The 8,377-nt window shown below is 41.2% G+C and overlaps 1 long non-coding RNA gene across 1 annotated transcript; it reads right to left on the bottom strand.

Annotated features, from left to right (window-relative positions):
• Window positions 1-322: 322 nt before the first annotated feature.
• On the bottom strand, window positions 323-7,402 carry LOC123743083 (uncharacterized). The gene is made up of 2 exons (XR_006769834.1): window positions 3,807-7,402; window positions 323-3,541 (listed from the first exon to the last, which is right to left on the bottom strand). It is a non-coding gene; the product is annotated as an uncharacterized lncRNA (long non-coding RNA).
• Window positions 7,403-8,377: the final 975 nt, after the last annotated feature.

Genomic DNA, 8,377 nt, shown 5'->3' with positions numbered 1-8,377 from the left:
TATTGTGACTGTACATTTGTAACTGTCGCACTGCTTTGCTTCATCTTGGCCAAGTCGCAGTTGTAAATGAGAACTTGTTCTCAACTGGCCTACCTGGTTAAATAAAGGTGAAATAATTAAATACACCCCCATTCCTTGGTTATGTAGGCTTACTCTACTCAGTAATGAAAATATACTTCAGGTCACTAAAATTGGCTTTGTCAAATATGAAAAGCACATTAAAACATGTCAAGTAAAATTGTAACGTATAACCTAAATAAATCCTTGGAATTAAGTCATTTAAAACATTGTAATGAGGTATGACAGTCAGCACACAATTTTGTACAGTTCATAGATTTTATTCATAACTTAAAGTAAATTAAACTCATCTCCTGAACTACAAGTCATGTCTCAACCAATAGACTAAACAAAATAAATTCCATTAGAAACCAGTTTCTTCTAACTAACATTTATGGGTTGGCAAGCAAGCCTAAGTAGAAACATTTTTGGAACAGTTAATATTTGGTTGTGTTCCCACAAGGGGCGCATACTAAAAAGCCTCAATAACTATGGCAACTGTCAATTTAAGACGATACACTTCAATGATGTACATTTACGTCATTTAGCAGACGCTCTTATCCAGAGCGACTTACAAATTGGTGCATTCACCTTATGATATCCAGTGGAACAACCACTTTACAATAGTACATCTATATACCTATCCCAGGTATTCCTTAAAGAGGTGGGGTTTCAGGTGTCTCTGGAAGGTGATGATTGACTCCGCTGTCCTGGCGTCGTGAGGGAGTTTGTTGTACACCAAGGGCACAGAAAAAATCTTTGCTAACTAGCTCCTTGTTCTACAGGTGCCTCAAAATGAATTGAAAAGTCAAGTCTTCTAAACTAAGCTCGAGTTGCTTCTACGGCCATTTTTCTATCACCAACACTTGATGCTAGCTAGCTAACTAGGCTAACATTTGCAAAGCAAGCTAGCTAAATATTATAGCTAAAAATGCTTAGCTTGCTGCCAAAGAGCTTGCTAAGACTATGTATACAATCAAATCAATATAAAGAATGTTATTTCAAAACAGTACACCTAACACTATATAGATATAATAAAGCTAATGTTAGCTAGCTAATAAGAAGCTGAGCTCTGCTCGCGTCATTTAAAAATCGCAATATGACCCTATAAATTATTTTAACTACCTAGGTTCCTGTTTTAACTAGCTTACCCAACTAAGCAGCAGGTTGAGAAAAGCAAAGACGCCGCAGGGAATTGAACCCCGTCCTGAGGACTATCAGGAGTGCCACCACCGGAGTCTTTTGCTTTTTTTGCGCAAGGACAAAAAGCAAAACCTGGAAGAACAAAAACCAGAGGGTTTGTTCCCCCAGGAAAAGAAAAACCCTTAGCACCTGCTGCTCTACACGAACCTGAGGACTTTAGCATCGTCGCAAGCCTGAAACTAGAGGAAAAGACAACTTGTTTCCCCCCATCCCCAGCAAACCCCAGGAAGACACTTAATGCCATTAGAGCAATTCCACATTACTACATTTCATCCATGATAACAGTAAGACAAATTCACAACGTAAGTGTAGATCTTATCACTGACATTGGTCCAGAGGTCAGTCAAACTTGCAAGGATTGAGCTCTTAGATTTGAAGCTGTAAAGACAAAAGAGGAACAATTACACCCCCCCCCCAAAACATATCCCTGAAATAGAAAATATTTTAAGATGTAATTTACTGTGACTGACAGAAACAGTACAAACCACAACCAACCAGTTTCTCTACACTGATGCTCTCAACTTCCTAGAACTGGATCAAACCAAGACACTTCCCGTGACTCCCTGCAGCTGCAAGCACCCAGTAACGACAAGTTCACTCAAGAGATACCTGAAAGGAAGGAAGAAAGTGTTGCCCCCACCCTCCCAACACCTACTGGTATGTGCCTATTTTACACATTAACTATATGAAAGTTATGTTGCGCATTTTGAAATTCAAAATGTTATGCAGAGCTGATATGCATGCAGAGTCAAAAGGTTGTGTTAAAACATAGCCATGGTGTGTTCAAAAGCAAAAGGGAACCAAAATGACTTAACTTAGTAACCAAGAAACTGAAGTGATGCTCAATTTTCAGCAAGACAAGCTTGTGGCTCTTGATCTGAAAGTGACTGGGTTCTCAGTGTTCCATCACGCAGTTAGAGGCAGATAACGAATGCCAATTCATGACAATTTTACGTCGGATGAGAAATTGTCACCTGAGAAACCAAAAGGGGGAAAGGAAAGGAGCACAGACAGCACAGAGAGAGAAGAGACTGAAGACCGTCGAGTGGAGAGGTTTGACTAAGCTCAAGCGCAGAGGGTAGATACTTCATTCAGGGGCCACATTCATTTGTCGAGTTTCCTGCGACGGCGTTACATTCAGATGGAGGCGCAGTCAGCGGACAGTGATACAAGATAATGATCTGAAACAAAGGTTTCTACACAAACCACCACAGTACTCACAACATACATTTTACTCAACTTACTTTAAAGATGCAAAGCAGTAGGGCTCTGAGCCAAAGAAAGGGGCATATGCTGGTAAAAGCATGGCTTGATGATGGTTATTAACGATAGGAGGTTAACAGGAAGCCAGTTGAAGATGTCCATTGAACCAAACTAAAACATGGCAGGGGTCTGGAGTTTGATATGAAATGAAGACTGAAAAGGTACACCAACACCTTACTACGTGCGGCAGGTTAGAAGACTTCATTCGTGCTTCACCAAGACGCACTCAGATTTCTGTAGAGAAAAAGTGCAGAATTCTCCTCCCAACCCTCATCTACCAATCCAAAAGCAAAACAATTGCAGTCCAAATTACAGCTGCACAGTTGCGCAGTGTTCCTCAGCTACCTTAATTTGGGAACGCTGTCACAGTTGCACGACAGCTACAAAGGAAAACCAAATATGCTATACAGTTGAAGAGGAATGAAAGGCTACTACGATACAAGACTGCTTGCACAGTTGCACAAGTGCAGGTAGCTGAGAGCCAAAAGCAAACTAGAAATGGTCTAATGTAATGAAGGTGTTCAAACTGTCCTGCCTGTGTAGAGGAGTTCAAAGGAGGGGCGATTCCTGTGGTCATGTCACGGGTAGAAGGCAGTCTTCATTTGGGCTTTTGTAATTCTGAAAGATCAAAAACAAACAGCCCTATACCCACCCTCACAGCACTGACATTTGTTACCCGTAGACAAAATATGCTTTATAATTAGCATAACATTTTGAGTTGAAAAGTCTCCACCAGAAGAGATTTGCACTCAGTGAAAGCACAGCAGTGCAACTTCTACATACCACAAGTAGTGGCAGAGTCGTATTGCTAAGTAGATGCGTCTCTATTGAAGACCAATCAACTGAGGCAGCAATGGGGCCCATTCAGACAACCAGGCGGCATGTCATGAATTTTCCCACTTTTGGACATGATACAAGCTGGATTGAACTTATCTGAAACCTTCACTTTCCACCTTGTAAGAGCTGCCATCAGGCCCAGGTCACTTCCGTGATCTAAAAGCACCAAGCTAAGTCATACCTGAAAAAGCACAAGAAAAGCCCCCACACAAGAGTCCCCCAGAATAACAAATGCATACCAAAACTGTCTTCAATCACAACAAGCTATGTATTTATTACCAATTATCATTCCTTGACAGAGTTCAGTTGCATCAATACAAAACATTTAACTAATTTGCAAAGGAGAGCAATTAAGGCAAGTTGCAAAATGTCATTAATGAAATATAAAATGTGAAAACATTGAGACCCAACGTGGTGTTTTGAAGCAATAGTAAACCTTTACATACAATGCGTTAGGGGCGTTCCTGTTGATCTTCAGTATTGAAAGCGCAGTAGGACACAGCACACTGGAAAACGCAAAAGGGAAAACAAGACTTCCACCATTCCCACCCATACAAACCCAGACAGTAACCAACCCACTATCAAAATTGTATTAACAGTTGCTAAAATACAATTAACACAAATTCACTAACACCAAATCAATAACTTTCCACAAGAAACAGTTAAATACCACTGGCCTCAAGGCATCAGCTGTTCTCCTTAAGACGAGGGAGATGTAGATCTCCAGTTTCTTTCATTGAGGGGTGGGTCATAATCTGGAAGAGTCACAGTTAAGCTCTCCCCTGACCCCAGAAACCAAATGCAAATTTCAACTCCAGGATATAAAATGCATCAGCCTAAAAGTTAAGGGTTACCACACTCCCTGGGAGAACACCGCAAGTTCACATCCCAAAATGTGGCCCGCCTCCTGCTACACCATTGTAGACACCAAGGAATATCCACACCACAAGGCAAAAGGAAACCTGAAAGATGTGGACCACCGGGTTGATTCCTTGCTCCTCAAACCTCAACGCTAGCCATTTGGATCTTTAAAACGCTGCTTTACACGAAGCTGTGTGAAAAGAAATTCTAGGAAAATATTTGATTAACACCCCCACAACCCTCCCAGAACTCAAGTGTGTATCCCTACAACATATTGGAAGAAAAACAGTATATGCAAATGATCAACTCACTACAGAAAACCAGCACAAAATACCTTCCTACATGATTTTAACACCAGAGGTTTCCCTTGATCCATCCTTAGAATTATCTGTTACGGGACGTGCTCAACCGTTTTGATTAATGTGGCGGGCAGTACTAAAGAGGGACTCCCTTGGATGGTCAGGTTTGCTTTAAGGTGCGAGCCTGTGAAAAGAAGAACTCGGAAAAAGTCTCCCCCCCACCATCCACAAATGCACCACAGTTTAACCAATACTACAAATTAAATGCAGGGATAATCCCTTTCAGTTACCATTACAAAGGCAAATAGAAATTTGATATCAATATTTATTGAGGGGAATAGTTACTCCCCACAAGATCATCTCATGCATTTAAACTCACTGCTCACTTTAACCAGCAGATGTAGCTGCTCAGCACCAAAGCTGCGTTGTGGTACGAACGTACAGAAGAATTTCGACTCTCAACACTCCCATGTAGACCACTTCTCGGGGGTAGACCTATTGAACTCAATGAAGAAGAAACGCCTCCGCCCAGGGGGGGTACTACATCTGCGCTGCAGGAGGGTGAAATCCTTTAAGACAGTCCTCTCGCCAGTGCACTCTACCAAGTAGGCCAAGGGGGACTCATCACAGCAGACATCACACAGGAAAGGGCCGCAACCAGGAAAATTAACACTTTACCATTGCCTGAAAGAGGAAGAAAACTTCGCGAGCAAATGTGTTGACAGATTTAACATTGACTAATTTCAAAGATTTTTGGCCTAGTTAAACATTACTGTATACCGCTACCCATCATACAAACACTTGTCACTTGCGAAGCTAGTTGGCCCTTTTACTCGTCACCTCATTGCTGCTGGGACCCACTGGCTGCTTTAGGGCAACACTCGACCTGGGACTGCTCCGCTCTCAGCTCACTCTGGGATGCTCGCTACCCTGCCACCTGGCTCGCTCCCTTTGATGAAAACTCTGCTGCATTCCGCTCGCTCAACTGGTTCCCATCTGCTCCTCCCGCGATCCACCTGGATCCTGCCTGGCTCCCCGCTGGTCCTCCCAGATTCCCTCTGCCTGGTCCGCCCAGATTCCCTCTGCCTGGTCCGCCCAGATTCCCTCTGCCTGGTCCGCCCAGATTCCCTCTGCCTGGTCCTTGCCTGATCCTGAAGTCGTCCTTCCTCGTCTGATCACAAACTGCCTACTAGCTAAGTGCCCCCACAGCACTTTAAAAAAAAACTCAAACTCAGTCCATTCTTCTACAGAAAAATCTTCTTTTCTTCACCAACTAGAGCCAATTGTGTTTAGAAAAAGTTTATCAGATCTGAAGCGTGACAAAGCAACGTCACTAGCCTGCAACTCCTTGAACTACCGCTAGTGCTATCAAAGCAACTGCTGTACTTGGAAATGAAATCCGCAGCACATCTTGTTCATTTTAGGCTCAAAACATTTTTACTTCTTGAAGCAGCTTAAATGACTGACAAACAGCCACTGTTGGCCTAAATTATCTTCCAATATTTAGTTTGCTATTGAAGTAAGGTCTCACAACTTAAGCACATATTGTACTTCACTTCAGGCTACAAAAATATATAAAAATTACTCAAAAGCAACTGCAGCCCAACTTCCAATATGCAGTTGGCTATTCAAGAGGCTTCACAACTTCTCATATGGTTCAAGATCAGTAACTTGGTTATTTCACATGTTGCCTACACTGATGAGACAAACTACCAGCACTTATTCAGTTTACATAAAACCAAAGTCATTTTTCCTTGGTTCCTTACCCACTATAAATTGTATTTCCTGATGCGCAACCAACTAAAATAAACACTTCTAACGCATTGAAGTAGATATATCCGAGGCAGTTTAAGGGACATACGTTCAACTTGATCTTCAAATATTTAGCTAGCCATTCTCATTTCTTCATATGATGCTCGTCTTGTAAGTGGTATATTTTACTGCCCATTCCCAAGGATTCAAAATTCTCCTCTTGTAAACTAGTCTTCATTTTAGGTTAACAAAATACTATACGCATCGAAGTAGCTATACTGCCTCGGATGTGTGGGACCTACGCTCAACTTCTATTCAAATATTTAGCTGGCTATTCGAACGGCTTCACTCCTTTCATAAGGTTCTGGTCTTGTAACTTGGTTCTTTCAATGACACTTATACAACCTGATTCTTTCATGATCTTCATTTTTTTTTTAACTTCAGATAGCTGCACCAGTACTGAATCACCCGGGCAGCCATTTCTCCACTACATCGTGACACGCCGCGATTTTTTTTATCAGGCCTACAACTGCGCCACAACACGCGCATTTTGTTTGGTAAAGCCTTCTTGACTAGGTACCGTAGTTATTAACAAATGTGACATTTTCGCTGTTACTTAGCGTAGAGATGCCAACTCAGCTGAAATAAGCATTCTTTTGTGTTAAACTACGTAACTGACGATGATAATAACAATACCCTGCCACCTAACGATAACCTTGTTGTGGCTTTCATAATGGACACGTCAGCTTGATCGTTTCTTATAGCTATAATGTTAATCTTATTGCATACGAATCGTAAGCAATTCAGTACTCGAGTAAAAGCAACAATCGCAAAAAAAAAAGCTGAGGCAACAAATCATGTAGGCGTCGAAAGACAAGCTAGCAGGTAACGTAAGATAGCTACTTTATCTGATCAATTTAAACTACTTCCATACTACATTCGTCACACGAGACCTGTTACATATTAGTCTTAGCTATCATTCGTCAGTTCTAAAATTAAAGTAACCTAATAAGAGATTCAGGAAAAATAAATTTTGACGAAACCGAACCGTTAACCAACGCAGCACAGTAAAACGGCATCAATAAAGAGTTTGGAGTTGGAAGGGGGTTGCGGGTGGTAGTTATACACGAGTTGTGATGCGGCTAACGTCACCATGAGAATACCTCCGACCTAGTGATTCACGAAATAGGGCCACATTCGTCGCGCATTTATGAAATGGCTGCGAACTTTTACTTACACTTTGTTTTACTTCACCGTGAAACACAAGCGTACAAACCTACTTATTTTAATGTATGGTCATGAAAAAAGGGTTTTGGTAAATGTGGGAGTCTATCAAAATGTACTTACTTGCATTGCTTTCATCTCAACCATGAACCAACCTACCTATGTACATTTGTTAACAACAGCATCAAACTTGCCAATCATAATACAGTACTGTAAATATTGCCATTATGTATTATGACGTGTTCTCATTTCTCGAGTTACAAAGGCTGCTGTTGTAAGAGGGAGTCAGTCATTCGACATACTTTTCGAATAACAACAGCTGACGTCAACGCATTTGGTGCTCGGATAAATACAGTGCAAGATGTGAACAGTCCATACAAACCGGATTAAACTGGAATTCACTGGTTCTTTCTACCGGGTCTACTTCCCTTATACTGCATTGCTGAATTTGAATTTGCTTAATGTCGAACATTATGTAGCCTACCAACCAATAATTCTCACTCGGTTTTTAAACATTGTAACAACTAGACATTTGTAGAAGAGCTAGTTGTTAACTATGGGAGAGCAAACCAGTTTCCTTTTACTTAAAAAAAATAAGCGGAGGAGCTGTGAAATGACTCATCATGGGCATTCCAAATATAACATCAGAAAAAAACTCAAGATGGCTACAGTAGCCCATAACAAACCTGTACGGTCTATATGCTGTAAAAGAAAAGTGATGATAATTAATGTAGCCTACATCAGCAACCAAACCACTATCTATTCATCAGCAGGTTTGTTTGTGTTTCATAATTAGCTTTTCCATTACATATCTTGGCACAACAAGATGATGGAATAATAGGGGGGGAAATGTTTGAATTAAATCGGTCAATCTGTCTTTT

Source organism: Salmo salar, chromosome ssa05 (genome assembly GCF_905237065.1).
Source record: "Salmo salar chromosome ssa05, Ssal_v3.1, whole genome shotgun sequence".
NCBI lineage: Eukaryota > Metazoa > Chordata > Actinopteri > Salmoniformes > Salmonidae > Salmo > Salmo salar.
The sequence above is the reverse complement of the archived record's forward strand: the minus strand, read 5'-3'. Positions and strand labels throughout refer to the sequence as shown.